The 18,936-nt window shown below is 38.1% G+C and overlaps 1 long non-coding RNA gene across 1 annotated transcript in view; it reads right to left on the bottom strand.

Annotated features, from left to right (window-relative positions):
- LOC134297717 (uncharacterized) overlaps window positions 1-18,376 on the bottom strand; it is a 69,134-nt gene extending 50,758 nt beyond the window's left edge. The window contains exon 1 of the long non-coding RNA XR_010004575.1: window positions 18,130-18,376. This is a non-coding gene — a long non-coding RNA (uncharacterized LOC134297717). The remainder of the gene's footprint in view (window positions 1-18,129) is intronic.
- Window positions 18,377-18,936: the final 560 nt, after the last annotated feature.

Consider the following 18,936-nt stretch of genomic DNA (forward strand, 5'->3'; position numbering starts at 1 on the left):
TCTGGCAGCTGTTGTTAGGTGTGTAAAGATTTTGTCTTCATTCTTTCCCCATTTATTATTCGTCAGGCCCAATAGAAAGAATTCTGGGAGTAGTGGTATTTTTATCTTTAAGATTTTTTGACATTTATCGTGGATTTCCCTCCAGTACGGTTTTATCTTCTCACAAGACCACCACATGTGTAGGTACGATCCTTCACCTCTTCCACATTTCCAGCATTTAATCTTCTTGCCTTTGGTAAATTTTGATATCCTTTTTGGGGTCAGGTGCCACCGATAGAACATTTTCCACCAATTTTCTTTCAATTCATAGGCATATGTATAATTTAATTTTTTCCCCCATAAAAGTTCCCATTCCTCTAATAGATCTAGATCTCTTGCCCAATTTGTCATGCACTCCTTTATTTGTTCCTTCTCAGTGCTCCATTCCAATAGAAATTTATATATTCTTGCAATTTTTCTTTTTCCCTTGTCTCATATTACATCCCATGGTGTTACCTTATCCTCAAATCTCATCATGATTCTCCTGCAATTAGCTCTATTTATCCAGTCCAAAAGTAGATCCTTTATTATATACGGAAACAAAGAAATCATAGAAATTAAACAAGTAAACAAGCGTTTGGGGTTCTTCAGTGTCTTGTGCTATTCTTTGCTTTGGGAGATTACTATCTGCTTTGCTCTTGTCTGCTTTGAGCAACTTTGGGTCAGTTAATTTTGTGTGGTTTTTACTCCTCGTATGTTTGGCTTCATGAAGAGAAAGAGGGAAAGAGAGCATGAGAGGGAAAGAGGGAGGCTGGAATGAGTACAGCATACAGAAAATGCTGCTTCTGCCTCTTCACTTTGTACTTTGTGCTTCCTTGCCACAACTTTGTGCTTTTACCATTTTAAAGTTGATCTTTTGTTTTTATTGTTCCATACGAATATGCACTTATACATTATTTGTTATTTATAAAGTACATTTGCTTATTTAAAAACACATAACAAAATTGAGGTGGGGGGTCGGGGGCCTGGAATAGCATTTGAATGCATTTCAATGGGAATATTTGTTTTGAGTAATTATCATAAGAGTACTGTATATTTTCAATGATAAGCTGAGTTTTTCAGCCCCTTTTTAGGACTGAAATGTTATGGTTTGTAAAGACACTATGATGTATGTGTTTACTGAAGAACTACGTTTAAGAAGCTGATTGGCTGAACCTGCAGAGAGCTGGGAATTTGATTGGACACATTTTCTGTCATGCTGCTGGAGAACCAGTTTGAGCAGGTTTGCCTCAGAGAGAGTGTGTAAGCTGACTGAGATACAGCCTGGAGACAAGATGGCTGCCTGCTCTCTGAGGCCTTGATATTTCTGAGGCAATGAAGCAGATTTATGGATTTTAAAAGGACTGTTTATGACTACTGATATCTGTAAGTAATCAGAGGGACTATTGTAAATACCATTGCTCTGTTTACCATTCAAAGTCAGTAAAGTTCCTGTTTTATTTCTTTTACAGTTCCGGTGCATCATTACCCTGCAGAGCGACTTTGGGTTCTCAGGCAAAAGTTAGAGCTTGCATTTAACATCTACAATATCCAACATGAAAAAGTCCACCTTGGCTTATACTCGAGTGAGGGCCCTGGCCAGCTTATATTTGGGTCAGCTTATACTTGAGTATATAGGTAATCAAAGCTGGACAGTCTTATCCAACTATAATTATCTTAAATTACAGTTTTATGTAAATATTCAAAAACATTTAACCTACTGACACCTCAATTAATGTAATTTTATTGGTATCTATTTTTATTTTTGAAATTTACCAGTAGCTGCAGCATTTCCCACCCTTGTCTTATACTCGAGTTTTCCCAGTTTTTTATGGTAAAATTAGGTGCCTCAGCTTATATTCGGGTCAGCTTATACTTGAGTATATACGGTAATTTGAGTTAAAAGCTCGGTCACATAACAAATTAAACTATTAACTCAAGGTATCACTGTACACATTTCCCTTGTTTCTAAATCCCTCTTTTGCCTTATTGTCTGTAACTATACATGCTTAATAGGATTTATCTATTTATTTTGCTAAACTATGCTATTTGTACGAACAATGCTGTTTGCGTAAATTAGAAAGTATGGTGGGTGAAAGTTTAGGTACCAGAATTTTGTCCTTTGAACTTGGACGGTGAAGAGAGTTCCACATGGGGAAAAGTTAACATGAATATACCCTACATTTTAATGTCACTACAAGTACCTTATTATAGTGCTACATTAGTAATGTGCGGTGTCCCCAAGGGGTAGTGCTTTTCTTGTTAGAGAATGTCTTTTTCACCGTTTGAGCTAGATAGTTCGTGTGCTAAATTGTTCACAGTCTAACTTATTATACAAAATGTGGTGCCCTCAGGGTATGATTGAAATTTATATGCAAGGAACAATCAAGTGCCAAGAGTACTGGATAAAACCTTAGGTAGGTGGCAGAAGACAGATAAGCAGCATAGGAGTTTAAGTGGCAGAATTTTAAGCCACCAGAAGATTTCGTCTACAATTTACATTACAGTCAATTCTGTTTGTAGAATAGATAATGAAAGCTTGCATCTGGCACCTAATATCAAATAGCACTGACAGAGTGCCCTCCACAGATACAAAAAAATAATAATTGGGGAGACTGTGCAGCAATTTGTAGGACTGAGGGTGCTACATTAAGTGTGTAGAATGGGATGAGAGCTTTGTTTTATTTTTTACTTGCACATAGGCATGCAGGGTCCCTCTCTGAACTGCAAAGTTACAGTCCTATGTACACTTACCTAACAGTAATCCACACTGAAATATATATGGAATTGCAGAACAAAAGAAGAGAATTGAACAGTGATGGCTGCGGGATTCCATGTTTATACAATTTATTTTCAAAAGTGTGACATAAATTTTTAAAACACCACAGATGCAAAAATAAAATATAGAAAATAACATCAAACATAAACATAACCTTATATCATTTCCACCTCAATTCTCCCCACTCCCCTCCAAACTTAGCCTGGATCTACATTGCCAAGTAAAGCAGTTAGAACAGCGTTACAGGGTCACTGTAGACCCATACAATGCAGTTTGAACTGCATTGAACTGCATTATATGGATCTACTCCAGACATTAGCAAACTTCAATCCTTCAGTTGTTTTCATCATCATCATCATCATCATCATCATCTAATTACTTATTAATCGCCCTCCATCCATGATGCTCTTGGCGATTTACAAGATAAAATTGTAAAGGATGAAAATACATACATACAAATATTGATATAATTAACATAGATTAAAAGCTCTAGTAAAGAGCCAGGTCTTGAGTGCTAGGGTAAAAGGCCCTAACTCACGCATGGCTCTCATATAGGGCGGCAAGGCATTCCATAAGGCAGGGGCAGAAATAGAAAAAGCTCTGCGTCTGGTCCTTTCCAAGTGCACTTCTCTAGGACCCGGTATGTAAAGTAAGTCGCGTTGGGATGGTCGTTGTGACCTCCAATGATGGGAGAAGGAGAGACGGTCCCTAAGGTACGATGGGCCCTGGCTGTAAAGAGTTTTAAAGGTCAGAACTAGCATCTTATATAGACCACGGTAATCAGTTGGAAGCCAATGCAGATGCTGCAGCACTGTTGTTATATGGTATTTCATGGGTGTTCTTGTGAGTAGCCTGGCTGCCGCATTCTGAACAATACGGAGCTTTCGGGTCGTGTGGTACAAAATAATATCTAGAAAGCTGAATCTATCATAAAGGATTGATATTTGCATTTTGACGGGGGTGAGAGTGGTGGGGGAGCAAGATAAGGAAGTTCTCCATATGAAATTTCAGTGGATCTTATGTTTAATCGATTTGTCATTAAGCAACAACACCTTCAGGTTCATGTGATTGCCATTAATTCCTCCAAGAAAGGACCAGAAGGCAGGACAGAAACCAAAAGACTCCTTTCTTCATCCCCAAAGTTAATTCAAGTTTAACAGTAATACCATTTTCTCTCAAACACCTTCTAAATGGCTGTATCCAAACTACCTTCAACACTCCACATCCCCTCAAATCACTCTCTTATGTTCTCATAGTAACTGACACTTATGTGGGGCATAATACCCAAGTGGACCTTTTGTCTGACACCTACAATCAACAGTCCATATAACAGATTGATATTTCTTTATTTGTAAATAGACCCAATTAGTAATTTTTATTAAAATATTTATATTTTATGTATTTCAATTTAGCTTTTAAGAACTTGGATTATATGTTTGCAGTGGTAAAAGATTTTACATTCATTTGGAGTATATTGGTTTTTATCGGCATTTATCTCGTTTTCCTTTGGGCTGGAAATTATAGCTGTATACGTTCTGCCAGTATATGGCCTTTTTAACTATGCTGAATGAGCAGCAGCTATGGCTATTTTGTATCAAGGAGAGAGCATGCATCATAAATGATGACCGTCAGAGAGGATGATATTTAGTTAATAAAATTGCTTTATTAAGGCTGAAGTTTCAAAATATCATTTTTCCACTACAGAGAAACATTCTGAGTTTGGCCGGCTTCCAAATGTTATTAAAGAAAACTGGCTTTATAAATTATGGTTATAAAAGGCCTGAAAAATCTGACGTACTGGAAAAGAAAGTGTTCCAAAGGTGTTTCAATAACTCTTGGCTATGTCTTTTTTATTTTTGAAGCCTGCACATGCCATACAAAGAGGTTGTAAAGGAAGAAAAACCTCCTTTAGCTCTCTGGTCCAGGATTTAGTAATTAAGTGTAGATGCAGCTGGTAACATTTAGCATTTGGAAACATTAAGTGCTCACATTTCAGTCATTTATGATGACCCTGCACAACTCCATTTATTACAATGGTGCTTCCACTGAAGAAGCATGCTTGATCGTTTGTCCTTAGACATTAAGGAGTTTGTTCTCAGGCAAAATGACATTTTATGTCACAAGTTTCAGAAGCTCACAGGAAATACAGGAAAGAACACTAACATTCAAGAAAAGGCTAAGGTGGGCTGTTAGACAGATGATATAAAAAGTTTTGATTAGGAACATAGTTCATCTCAATCTAACAGAGGGCACAGTATATGATGGAGAGGCGAGATGGGAATATCAGGAGAGTGAACAAGCAGCAAGCATAGTCAATAAAGCCACAATGAATGGTAATGATGAGCAATAAAATACCCTTTTAAAAAAATCCAGTAAAGGATAAAGACCGTAGAAACATTGACTGGTAACACTAAAGTAGCATATCAACAGATTAGCATAAAGCATGGCAAGAAGGCACAACTAAAAATTATTCAATCATACCAAATGCTTGCTGTGAATCTAGACCAAGCAAGCAATCAAAAGCATTAAAAACACATGCATACACCACAAGGTATATGTAAGGCAGCAATAAAAAAGATTGAAAGACAATACTTTGCCAGACATTTATACGCCCTTAACCCACAGAGCTGGAATTCATTAATTGAGCCATAATAAGCACATGAAGTAAGCCATGGCTGATGAGAACAGCAGTCAAACACAAAGAGGGCAAATTGACCAACCTTAGCAGAAATGTTAATCTTATTTGGCTCATATTATGAAAACTTCTTAGTAGAAATACCATTTTAAAAAGTGGATAAAATCTTTTCATTGTGGGAGGCCCATGGAAACAAATATGATATTCATAAGAACATGAGCAGTATAGTAATAGAAATATGAAAATTATATTGTTGGTGCCCTTCGAGCTATGAAAGACCCAAAATGAGGCTTTGATTCATAACTGTAAGTCATTTTACGATTAGAAAGACCATTAATGCATTGCAAAAATAAGAGAAAATACATCACTATAAAAGAGGGGAAACATTGATGGAGATTTGCCTGAAGTGTATAAATGTCTTTACAGTCACAAATTTCAAGGAGACCAGCACACTTTCGAAACACTTCTCTCAGGGTCCTTCCACACAGTATCTGTTTGAACTGGGTTATTTGAGTCCATACTGCCATATAATGCAGCTCAATGTGAATTTTATACAGCTATGTGGAAGAGGCCTCAATGCGATCTGCCCCATCCTCTTTGAATCCCTCCTCTTAAGACCAGCACACCTTTAAAACACTCAAGCCGCCTTGAGTCCCCTCCAGGGTTGAGAAAGGCAGGGTAGAAATGTCATAAATAAATAAATAAATAAATAAATTCTGTCAATGGTACCCATACCATCTTTAAGCCACTAATGATGACAGAATGAGCATCGAGGGGCATGAACACCCATGCTGAAACGTCATAATATGGAGTGTAAACAGACAAATCCACCACTTCCCATCCTAAGGAAAAATACCCATTTTAACCCATTTCTATGGGCTGGGAAAAGAGGAGTTGATTTTTACTCCTGTCTGCTGTGAAGACTTGTTGCCAAAGACTTTTGCTTTATGTCTGCTGTAAGACCTTGCATTGCTTTTGAACTTTACCTTCTGTTCCCTTTACTGCTGTTTGCATTATTATTATTATTATTTTGTTGAAGTAAAGCTTTTTTGGTTACTTTTGCTCATGTTGTAAGGCTGTTTCTGGAGCAAAACAGGACATCATGCATTTTGATGGGACCTGTGGGATTCTGTCTTTGAAGTGTATAGAAACAGAGGAACACCTCATTCTGATGAGGTCATAAGAAAACACAGCCTTGTTCTACTCATCCAATAGAAACATATTTAATAGATGCTGGAATGATGCATCCAAGACATGGGACAAGATTGGATTTACTATACTCGTCCATGCTTCTGTAGTTTACACTGTGTAGCCCTATGCTCAGTGTAGGATGTCCCTTGAAAAAAACTCAGAAGCTTTGCCTATAACAGAATGTAGTAATGGTTTCTGATACATATGGACAGAGAACCAGTTATGCCCTAGTCGTAAATGTACTGGACTATTCCATAGTTGTGTCACAAAAATATGAAGTGCAGATTTGATAAATGTGGATTTGATATTATTTATGGTTTGAATGAACTGTATGGAAGGAAAGAAGGAATGAAAGCTAATTTTGGAGACACCATTCAAAAATATTAAGGCCTGCAATGACTAACTACCTGCTTGCTGAACTGTAATTAAAACCTGCTAATGAGACCTGAAATCGCTGACCTGCTTGGTAAACTGTGATAAGAACTTTGACAATGATAATAGAAATGTTTACATCAAGTTAAAGAAATGTTTACAACGTTAAAAAGGAAGTCAACACAAGACTAACACCAATCAAGAAGAATCAACATTTAGCCAGGAAACTGAGATGAAGCCAGGATATTCCAGGATGGAAGATGTCTATCATTCATTTGCAACTTGTAGACAACATCAGCAAAATATTGCTATATAAGTGACCTTAAGACGATCCAGAAATTGTAGCAGACCAGAGGAGTCTAGCTCACCTGCCATGCTTAGTGGAGATGGGGTATGGGAAAGTGGCAGATCTGCAATGAAACACAGAGTCTGGTCACTTTGGGCTCCTTTTTCATGGGAAGAAGAAGGAGTGTATTTTAGAGCCATGATACATGTTGCAGGGAGTCAGTTCTGCTGTATGGAAATTGAATTCTGATCCTTGGCATTGTTATTAGTGAAAGAAAAGTTTTGGCATTTTGGCATTTTGCTGTTTGGGAGTTTTGCATTGGCAGGCTGCAGGGAAAGCAGGGCCTGGTCTAAGAAGAGGCTTCTCCAAGGAGGGAAAAAAGGATATGGTAATATTTGGATGTGTGCATGAGGATGGATGCCTGTAGATGTGTGTGAATGCTGAGTGAAAATGTAACTCCCCTTTGTCTGTTTGTTGGCCAATGTAAGTAGGTTGTTGTGAATCGAATGTAGTTGCATAGAATCTGTATGTCTGTAAGTCTAAATGTTGTTCTGTAAAAGTTCTGATATACCTCTCACACTGAAATTGCAATAAAAAGAACCAATGCTTTAAAGTTATTGAAAAGTTATTCATAACAGTTGAACTGGATTAAAGTGGGGTTGTGATGTCTTTTGTACACTGAGGGATATTGTAGTAGAAAATGTGTTATTAAAATAAATTTATCTTTACTGCTGCCACCCATGTTCAGGAATACCCTATCGGAAGTAATAAAGAAGCCATCCCTTCTGCTGTGACATTTTCTAATGTTGCAAAATGTTTGCATGTTGACTGGCAATTAACCAGCATTGTTAGCTTTTCCTTTTTCCTAAAAACGTGTTTTGTTTTCTTCTTATACGGGTGGTTTTCTTTTCATTTTCTTGGATTTCATAATATTTTTATATTATCTAATATAAAAATTTCTTATCTGTATGAGAAATAAAGATCCATGCAATATAATGGTAATTGTTATAATGAAAAAAACAGAATGTTTCTCTGGGGGAAAATAACCTAGCAACTATTGCAAAATATACTTAAAATATAGAAAAACAGCTATATGTGTACGTCTGTCTGTATTCATACCAATATTATTTCTGACAGCTCCAACCAAAAAAGGATGCTATTAGTCATAACCACTATTTGTGTCTTCCTCTTGTGACTTCACTAATTTGACTTTGGCTATCAAACTTTGACATAGCTGTATCCAGAATTCTGAGATTTTCCCCAATAACTCTTGCTGATGAAGACCCAATGATCTTGAGCATCGTTCTCCACGTTGTTAGAATGTCACAAACACTGATTCAAATATCACTATTCTTTATTTTTCATTTCTAATAGAATGTTGTTGCATACAACTTTGGCATTCCCTCCCAAAGCTGGCATGTCTCCATCCTTGTTTCCCTTTTATCAGCAGCTTAAAATTTTATATGCCATCAGATTTATAGAAACTCACTGGGACGGGCTTTTAATGCTGAGCTGTTTTATTTTTATATTGAGACTTTTAATGATTTTAATTAGCTTTTCAAATATCTTTTATATTTATGTTTTTGTTGAAATATCTATTTTGTTTTTTAAATCTGTTATTGTTTTTAATTGTATTGAAAGCTGCCTTGAATTCCATTATTGGGAAATAAAACAAACAAATCTATTTGAATCCCAGTGTTTTCTATGTTAAATGGGAAGGAAATCGGAGTCTTTGGGAAACTTTCAACTAACCAAACCATGTTAATGCCAACACTTTTATAATCTAATCTAATCTAATGGCCCTTCCACACAGCTGAATAAAATCCCACATCAACTGCTTTGAACTGGATTATTATTATTATTATTATTATTAAACTTTATTTGTACCCCGCTAGCATCTCCCGAAGGACTCGATGCGGCTTACAAAGGCCAAGGCCTCAACACACAATATAACAATACAAAACAAAAGGCAAATTAAAAACAATTAAAACAGTATAAACAACAAGCAATAAACAATATGCTAAAACACAATAAAACTGGGCCGGGCCAGAGTAATGGGTACAAGATTAAAAGTGCTGATGTGACAGGTGATATATAAGGCTTATAGGGCAAGTGCAGAGTGCGATATACGATCTTAGTTCTAATAAAGTGCTTATGGGACTTGGTGTTGGAGATTTCCTATTAATCTGGGAAGGCACATTGGAACAGCCAGGTCTTCAAGTTCTTTCTGAAGACTGCCAATGTAGGGGCCTGTCTGAGATCCTTGGGGAGGGTGTTCCAGAGTCAGGGGGCCACCACAGAGAAGGCCCTGTCTCGTGTCCCCACCAACCGCGCTTGCGACGCAGGTGGGATCATGAGCAGGGCCTCTCCAGATGACCGAAGTGAACACATGGGTTCGTAGACGGAGATGCGGTCACGGAGGTAGGATGGTCCCAAACCATTCAGGGCTTTTAGGTAAGCACCTGCACCTTAAATTGGGCTCGGAAAGTAAATGGCAGCCAGTGGAGCTCCCTGAACAGGAGGGTTGACCTCTCTCTGTAAGGGGCCCCAGTTAACATCCTGGCTGCCGCTCGTTGGACCAGTTGGAACTTCCGAGCCATTTTCAAGGGCAGCCCCACGTAGAGTGCATTACAGTAGTCCAGTCTGGAGGTGACCAAGGCATGGACCACCCCGGCCAGATCAGCCTTCGCGAGGTACGGTCACAGTTGGCGCACGAGTCTCAATTGTGCGAAGGCCCTCCCAGACACCGCCAACGCCTGAGCCTCGAGCGTAAGCGATGAATCCAAGAGGACTCCCAGACTGCGGACATGTGGCTTCAGGGGGAGTGTAACCCCGTCCAGCACAGATTGCCACCCTATACCCCGGTCAGGATTACGATCGACCAGGAGGACCTCTGTCTTGTCGGGATTGATCTTCAGCTTGTTCCTCCTCATCCAGATAGACACAGTGGCCAGGCACTCGTCCAGCACCCGAGAGGCCTCCTTGGAATTAGGTGGAAAGGAGTAGTAGAGTTGTGCGTCATCTGCATAGAGGTGACACCCAACTCCAAAACTCCGGATGACCTCTCCCAGCGGTTTCATGTAGATGTTAAAGAGCATGGGAGACAGAATAGAGCCTTGCGGGACCCCACAGCTCAAAAGGCCAGGGGTCCGAGCAGGCGTCTCCCAGCTTCACCATCTGGGATCGACCCTCCAGGAAGGATCGGAGCCACGACAAAACCGTGCCCCCGAGACCCATCCCAAAGAGTCGTATATGGCAGTGTGGAATATATGGCAGTGTGGACTCAGATACCTCAGTTCAAAGCAGACATTGTGGGATTTTCTGCCTTGGTATTCTGGATTATATAGCTGTGTGGAAAGGCGCTAAATCTTCGGGTGCAGGGCTTCAATGGACTGCAGTTCACAAGAGCTTCTGTAGAAATAGCTTGATCAGTTTGAAAAGTAACTTTTCCCTCCCTTTTTTGTACTGAAAGCCTAAAACAACTGTCTCTTTGAAAAATAATTTCTGTTTCTTCCCATTGTTTTCATTGCTGACTTGCATTGATGCCTTCCATGTCCCCATCCCCGACCCATAGGGCAAGTCAGTCCCCCGCCTATTGAGGCACAGAAGGGAGTGAAGCTTGAAGACATTAGCATTAATGTGTTAATGTAAAACTATTAAAGAAGATTAATTAATGTCAAACCATCAAGGGGAAAATTATGAGATTAATCCATTACCTTGATCATTATTAGCACATCAGTTTTAAATGTTAGAAGAATCAATTACAATTACTAAAAATAGCCAGACATGTCCTCCTCCTCAAATTACTCCTAAACTGAAATGTTAATTGTTATTGTATTTGATATTTAATTACTAAATTAACAAATTTTAAAATCGTTAAATTTTTAAACAAATACTTTATTTTTAAAATGAACTGTTTCCATGTTTGGGGTAAGAGGAAGGATTCTCTAGTGATGGCCTCCCATATCCAGCTTTTAGGGACATTATAGATGTCCTTAATAACTTCTCAGGGTCATTTGGTGACTTTCATGTGATCCCACGGAAATGCAGACTGGAGACTTCAAGAAAACATTCCTTTTCTCTAAATCAGTGGTTCTCAACCTATGGGTCCCCAGGTGTTTTGGCCTACGACTCCCGGAAATCCCAGCCAGTTTATCAGCTGTTAGGATTTCTGGGAGTTGAAGGCCAAAACATCTGGGGACCCATAGGTTGAGGACCACTGCCTAAAGCATACAAATGGAGCAAATGCTGAGATTGGATTGTTATAGCTGCTTTCCCAAATATGCCCAAGAATGCACTAGGAAAGTGTAATCCACTTAAGATGGTTACACACAAATTTGAAGACTTGCTTTTTTCTTAGCTCCAGATATGCCCAAACATGAATGTCAACTCAGAAATTTTATTTCTGTGTGACCCCAAGGGTTGACAGGCCCCAATTGCTGTTACTCTTGAGTGCCAGAACAAGGTTTGGAAATTTCTTCCCTTGTCTCCCCTTAACTTGAAAATTTTCAAGTAAAATTGTTGGTACTTCTAAAAATGAACTCCTCATCTCATCATCATCCTCAAGAAATGGTTCATCATTATTTCAGTTTAACTGAGTCCATTAATGAATTCATTAACACGAATATTATGCCATATTAATAATATAATATATTGTATATACTTATAATATTGATAATATTATAATGTAATACAATATAATAATAAGACACTATTATAATTGTATATTATATATTACATGTGATATTACTAATAATATTACAGTATAGTGATATAGTAGGTAAAGGTAAAGGTTTCCCCTGACATTAAGTCCAGTCGTGTCCGACTCTGGGGGTTGGTGCTCATCTCCATTCCTAAGCTGAAGAGCCGTCGTTGACCGTAGACACCTCCAAGGTTATGTGGCCGGCATGGAGCACCATTACCTTCCCACCGGAGCGGTACCTATTGATCCACTCACATTTGCATGTTTTCGAACTGCTAGGTTAGCAGTGGTATAGTACAATATAGTAATATATAATGCTCATATTGTGCTATGCTAATAATATAATATATTGTATGTACATATAAGTAAGCCACCCTGAGTCCCCTTCAGAATGAGAAGGGCGGGATATAAATGTCGCAAATAATTCCACTTTTTTCTTTTGCTCATGGAAATTCAGGGAAGCCAACAATAGGGGTTTTTTTTCTGGTAGGTGTAAAGAAACAAGAATTTTCTGGGATTTGTAGCTTAGGGTGAGACAAGGTTGTTGTTGTTTTTGCTGGATGTTGCTTTCTCTGTGTCCATTCATACTCATTGTCTGAGTAATTTTGCAAAGGCTGTGTTGAGTCTGGTGCTCTGACCATGAAACCGGTGTAAAAATGGGATAGGAAGGAAGCAGGAGGCAGCAATGATTGTCTTTTCTTCTTTTTCAGCCTGTAAATGCTGAGGGACAATAGAGACTTCCTTGCTACCAGTGAACTGTCCCATCTCCACTATGCAATGAAAGTAAGGAGTAGCCACAAACCCCTGGATTGAATCATGATATAAACTCGCTGGGAATATAATACTGATGCTTGTATTGTGTATATGAGAGAGAGATTATGCTTGGCTGAAATCAGACATGCAATTTAAAAAATATATTCAAAGCCAAACCTTCTCATATTTTGTCTGATATTTTAACCATTACATAATGATTAGAATATCGGAATTTGTTTCAAATAGCACTGTATTAAGGGTCCTGTTGAACAACTGTTCAAATTCTGCTTCCAGCTGATTGAAAAACAAATGTGGATCCACTACATTAAAAGGCGTTAATGAGGAACCAAATACAATTCAATATAGAAAATCCCTTGAAGGTAAAAGGAATCCCATGGAGACCTGTTTACTATAATGATTTAGAGTTTCAAGTCCCAAAAGATTTTGTGGTTTGGGACGAAGGCTGGGAAAGAATGTATAGCTTCACAAGTGGGATTAATTCTCAAGAAAATGTTCCAGTCTTTCGGAACAAATGTGTAATTGTTAAATAATACAATAGCACAGCTCTCACTGTTTATTCAGCACAGAAAGATTATATGCTGTTTCTTCCTTTCATACGTTTGACTAAACATTTTAGACTAATTACAAGCAAATGAAATGTGATTTTTTTAGAATACTCTCACATGGATCACTTTTACAAAAAACAAACCCTATTAAAATGCTTGGACTGTCCATTTTTTAAATAAATCAATGAGTCAATACACTCAGTACCACATCTTTATTTTGACGTGAGACTCAAAGTACCGTATATACTCGAGTATAAGCCAACCCGAATATAAGCTGAGGCACCTAATTTTACCATTAAAAAACTGGGAAAACATTGACTCCAATATAAGCCAAGGGTGGTAAATTTCAGAAATAAAAATAGATACCAATAAAATTACATTAATTGAGGCATCAGTGGGTTAAATGTTTTTGAATATTTACATAAAGCTCAAATTTAAGATAAGACTGTCCAACTCTGATCAAATCATTATTCTCATCTTCTTCAATGTAAATTGTATGTAAAATGTAAAATGTAAATGTAAAATGAATATGTATCCTTTTAATAATAATAGAGTAAAATAATACATGTAATAATAATAATAAATACAGGAAAATAATACAAGTAATAATAAATAGAGTAAAATAATAAATGCAATAATAATAATAATAATAATAATAATAATAATAATAATAAAATAGAGTAAAATAAATGTAATAGTAGCAACAATAATAGAGAAAAATAATAAATGTAATAATACCAATAATAATAGAGAAAAATAATAAATGTACCATATATTCTCGAGTATAAGCTGACCCAAATATAAGCCAGCCAGGACCCTCACCCGAGTATAAGCCAAGCATAGGCTTATACTCGAGTATATACAGTAACTCATACCTGGTAAACCTTATCATAAATAAGGACTTCTAAATCAGAAAAAAAATGGAGAACATGTCTAGAAAAATGTGTATTTCAGTTTCTTCATACAACTACAACTCTAAACAACTTTCATATTCTATATTTAATATTTCGGTCACCTAAAGACTTACATTGTCATAATTTAAAATACAGGGTGTTTGAAAAAGAACTCCCTAGTTTTAATGTGTCTTAACTTAAAACTAGGGAGGTTTTTTTTCAAACACCCTGTATATGAAACCAGGCTAAGGCTGATACATTGCTCATCTCCTCCATTTGCTTTATACTTGGCAAGTGATTATATAAGCACAATATGCTAAGCCAAACATATTCTTGACAATATCAGCACTTATGGTTCTGTGGCCCAAAACAAAGCCACTTGGTACTGTTGGTCATTTCATAATAGGGGCATAAACTCCTTAGCCACCCAACCCAGCAGCTCTAGGTCTATTAGGAAAGGGATAGGACCAGAGAAACGATCAGAATGTGCTTCCCTTCAGCAATGTGTTCCCAGAGCAACTGGCAGCTGGAACTGAATCTGGTGGATGAAGAAGGAGTTATGATAGCAAGTTCCCTGAATCTACCTTTTCTTTTTCTTTGGCTCATGACTGGTTTCTCCCTTGCCATATTATTTCTTAATGGTCTCTCCTCCAATAATCAAGTGTAAATGGCTTGATTTTCCTTAGCTCTACAATCCAGAACAAAATCTATGTGAATGTGAAATTATCTAGAGAAAAACTAGAACAACCATATGTAATGGTTAAGGACCTGAGAGAACAATCTCATGCAAGTTCTATTTAATTCACTGGAGTGACTATAGCTTGAAGATTATTTTAAAATGCCGTAAAGAGAGATTCAGGCCCCATCTACACTGATCATTTAATGTGTCTGCAAACCAACTAGAAACTGTGGCGGCCATAAAACGCAAATCGGCAACACGCGTTTCAGCATGAATTAAGCAATGTGCAGTGCATTAAAGAAAGTCACAAAAAAGTCTGAGTTAAGTCCTTTAATGTGCTGCCAATATATTCCAGATCCCAGGGTGAAATCGGCTCCACATAATGTGGAGCACATTGTAGACACCCACCTTCCCTGATGCACTTTGTAGAATTCAGAATGCAGGGTAAGGGGGCTGGCAAAAATGCCCAAGGGCATAGCTGGCTAGCAGGGGAGGGTTTTTTTTTCCGTGTCAGGAGCAACTTGAGTCGCTTCTGGAGTGAGAGAATTGGCTGTCTGCAAGGACATTGCTCAGGGGATGCCAGGAAGATTTGATGTTTTTACCATCCTTGTGGGAGGCTTCTCTCATGTCCCCCGCATGGAGCTAGAGCTGATAGAGGGAGCTCATCCGCACTCTCCCCGGGTGGGATTCGAACCTGGCAGCTTTCAGGTCAGCAACCCAACCTTCAAGTCACGAGGCTTTAGTCCACTACGCCATCGGGAGCTCCTAGGGGAGGGGTAATTGATTACCTCCAGTCTTACCTGTCCCTTTTTTCACTCTTAAGCTTCTGGAGTGTTGATGTGCATCTCTCTAGGAAATGGGGGGAAATCCATACAGAGCGGTTTGAGGCCAGCTTCCTAGATTCAAACAAGTTCTATACCTGTCAGTCTAATCATCTGTGCATCAAAACTTGGTTTCTCCAACTGGTTCCAAGCTGCATTATTTTGTCAATATAGATGTGCCCTACATCAAAGTATCTGCCATTGGCTGCCTATGGATCTGTCAACATCAGTGGCAACAGCAACAAGGAAAATGAGAAGGCGATGATGAAGGAAGTGGCTGCAAGAGGAGACATTGACCAATTTGGAGTTGCCTGTTCCATGAATATCATGCCTAAAGGCAGAGAGGTACAGTTTATTTTCTTACTCAGCTTTCCAGAATGACTTGGCTTTGAGAATCACTTCAGACATCCATGTGATTCAGAGCTAGCCACCTCCTCCTCCTCCTATGACTATCACCATATATGCTGTTCTGCTAGTACAAATAGGGGGAATGCCAAGATGTTTGTAGCATAGTCTGGTCCACAAGAGATTTGTCACACAAGTTTTTTTTTTTGCCATACCACTATTTTTGCCACAACAGCATTTGCCACTAATTTTTAAAAAGAAACGCTTGAAACATATTAGCATATTCAAACACAAGTCTCAGATAGGCTATCAACGCCAAAAAGCACTTATTTTAATAACCTGAGAAATGTGTTCAAACAGTGCAATTCTTTGACAGCACTGGAAGAAAAAAATCTTTGTGTGCAGTGAATATTATTATTTTTTCTATATGATGTTGTGATGAGTAATAGTCTTAAGTAGATTTAAATATATACATTTGCATGGAGCAGGCCACTCATAGAGAATTGTGCTGACTAACTGCGATTGCAGGTATGGAGAGGATGCTAAGATAGAATATTTGCCTGCATATGAGATGCTAAGATGTTAAGGAACTGGAACTGATACCTATTGCTACTTTATCCATCTTAAGATCTTTCTTTGAGCATCTGGCTGGGTACTGCTGCTGCCTGACCCAACATAGGGATTCCTATAGTCTTCCATGAAGCAGTCACATGCATAATAATAATAATAATAATAATAATAATAATAATAATAATAATAATAATGTGTTGTCGAAGGCTTTCATGGCCGGGATCACATGACAGAGAGAACATGGCCACACAGCCCGAAAGACATACAACAACCCAATAATAATAATAATAATAATAATAATAATAATAATAATAATAATAATAATAACAACAACAACAACTTTATTTTTGTATGCCGCCTCCATCTCCCCCAATGAGGACTTGGAGTAGCTCATAAGGGGACCAAGCCCAACCAAGCCAATTATGCATCTTTTCTCCAACCATTCACATGTAGTCCAACATACTGCTCTATGAGATGACCTAGAGTTCAACAGATGTTGCCTTTTGTGTGGAAATCACAGCACATGGACTTGTTATAGTAGCAATATTTCTGTGCAGAAATAACTTCATTTCAATAGAAGCTTCTAAGGTTTTGAATTCTTTGAGGAACTGGGATACCTCTGTACCCTGTGTATACAGTCTCATGGGATACAGGCAATTAAGACTATGGAAGTGGGCAGAGTTTTAGATAGTGCAACCTCATTGTCAAGGTTTAAATGATCAAGTAAAAAGTAAATAGGACACCGGTGTACAAGCATGAAGTGTTATCCCCATCATTTATGGAGAACCACATACAATTTCCGAGAAAACAAAGGGCTGTGGAATAGCAGGGAGAAAAGCTCATTCCTCTACCATTCAGACTCCATGAATGAATGGGGAATTTGCACTCTATCTTATTCATTAAATTGGAAACTGCCATCCCTTTAATGAGCAGCCTGGGGGTGGACAAAGTGCCTTGAATAAAGCTTTAGAATATAGAGAACTTGGCATCCTCAATGAAACATAATGTGGGTTTGCAATTGTGGGATTTTTCCAATGAATAGGAAGTGATCAAAGATAACATTAAAACTGTGCAACATTGCATCAAGTTACTGCCAATGCCAATCATTACATGCCTGGATGCACAAGAGCCTTGAAATAACGTTATAGACATGCTGCGGCATTCAAAATATTCACTGAATTTCAAATTAAAATGCAAAAGCATGCCCTCCACTCATCTGGGCAGAATAGTGAACTCGAAGCACACATCATTCCAAGTATATCTGCAATGTCACATTCTTTATTTACAATCAGCTCCTGAGCACCCTCAATTTTTAGCAGGCTAGATGATAGGGAGCTGTAATGCTAAATAAATTCAGCGAGGCCGCATTACAGTTTTGACCTCAGCCATATAAAATGCCATGTTCTGAAGAGGTCAGGAGAGTTAGAAGTACAGCCAACAAAGATGAAACATTTTTTAGAAAAATAATGAAATAAATAGTGGTGGAAGAGAAGAGTTAATTACAGAGTGATCACCTTACCTACTGCAAAAGAAAAGAGGCACAGAATGCACAACTTGAATTCATCATTCTGTTGATGAAAGTTCCTGGCACATAATGCCAGACAAAGCTATTTACATAGGAATGAAAAGTGTTACTTTATTTACATGCTAAACAGTACTACCTTCCAGTTTCAGCTTGTTGAAAAACAGCAGCAAGCAACCAATGCAGAAAGAAAAGGAAAGGGAGCAACAATCCATGGCAGATGAGGAAGATGGGAAAAGCAGGGGGGGGGACAAATATATGTGAGCATTAGGGAAATTACACATTACATTACGTTTTCAAAAAGTGACATGCCACATCTCTTCCTAGCACTCTACAGGGAGCCCAAAGTTATTTCTCCTTTTTTTAAAAACAAGTCAAATAAACAAACAAATATCCCAATGAAGAAATAGCAGGGAGATGATTTTGCTCTGAATCAAGAAATAGGAAAAGGGAAACTGGATCATTTAACCTCAAGAACCTCTATGAAAACAAAATGCAATCTAATCTTAAAGGGAAGCAAATAAATGTAACATCTGGCATAAGCTCTGTACAATCAACATGGCCAAAGCATAGCATCTATTTTATTTCCGAATAGCCTGATGGAAAAGAAGATAAATTTAGATACAGTAGAAAAGTGAAGTGTTTTCTGTCATGAAAAACAAAAATGCTGGTTCCATTTACTTCTACAGCCTTGTGTTTGACTGGAGGTGATATTCGGGCTGCATAATGCTGCTTTATGGTGGTGGGCTGTGTGTACATGAAAACTCGTGCTATAATAAATCTGTTAGTTTAATAATGTCATGC

The sequence above is a fragment of the Anolis carolinensis genome, chromosome 3 (genome assembly GCF_035594765.1).
Source record: "Anolis carolinensis isolate JA03-04 chromosome 3, rAnoCar3.1.pri, whole genome shotgun sequence".
Taxonomy (NCBI): domain Eukaryota; kingdom Metazoa; phylum Chordata; class Lepidosauria; order Squamata; family Dactyloidae; genus Anolis; species Anolis carolinensis.